At 54.8% G+C, this 586-nt stretch overlaps 1 protein-coding gene across 4 annotated transcripts in view; it reads left to right on the forward strand.

Moving 5' to 3' along the window:
* The window catches only part of VPS13B (vacuolar protein sorting 13 homolog B), a 1,046,600-nt gene that overhangs the window by 737,238 nt on the left and 308,776 nt on the right, over positions 1-586 (forward strand). The window lies entirely within an intron of this gene.

Consider the following 586-nt stretch of genomic DNA (forward strand, 5'->3'; position numbering starts at 1 on the left):
GGGGTAAAAAAACACCCTGTTCAAATTTGCTGACGACACTAAGATGTGGGGGGAAGTGGGCACGCAAGAAGGGAGGAATAGGCTGCAATCAGACCTAGACAGGTTACAGGGGTGGGCGGATGAGAACAGGATGGGTTTCAACACTGACGAGTGCAAGGTGCTGCACCTGGGGGGAAAGAACCAGCAGCATACTTACAGGCTGGGGAACTCCATTCTCGCCAGCACAGAGGCAGAAAAGGATCTTGGAGTCATTATTGATGCCAAAATGAACATGGGCCAACAGTGTGGGGACGCGATCAGGAAGGCCAGCCACATCTTGTCATGCATTTACAGATGCATCTCAGGCAGGTCCAAGGAGGCGATCCTCCCCCTTTATGCAACACTGGTCAGGCTGCAGCTGGAGTACTGCATCCAGTTCTGGGCGTCTCACTTCAGGAGGGATGTGGACAGCATGGAGAGGGTCCAGAGGAGGGCAACTCGCATGATCGGGGGGACCTGAACCTGCTCAGCCTCCACAAGAGAAGGCTGAGGGGGGATCTAGTGGCCTGTTACAAACTAGTCAAGAGGGGACCAGCAGGCATTGGGG

This window comes from Gavialis gangeticus, unplaced genomic scaffold (genome assembly GCF_001723915.1).
Source record: "Gavialis gangeticus isolate Ggan-Ray unplaced genomic scaffold, GavGan_comp1, whole genome shotgun sequence".
NCBI classification, from domain to species: domain Eukaryota; kingdom Metazoa; phylum Chordata; order Crocodylia; family Gavialidae; genus Gavialis; species Gavialis gangeticus.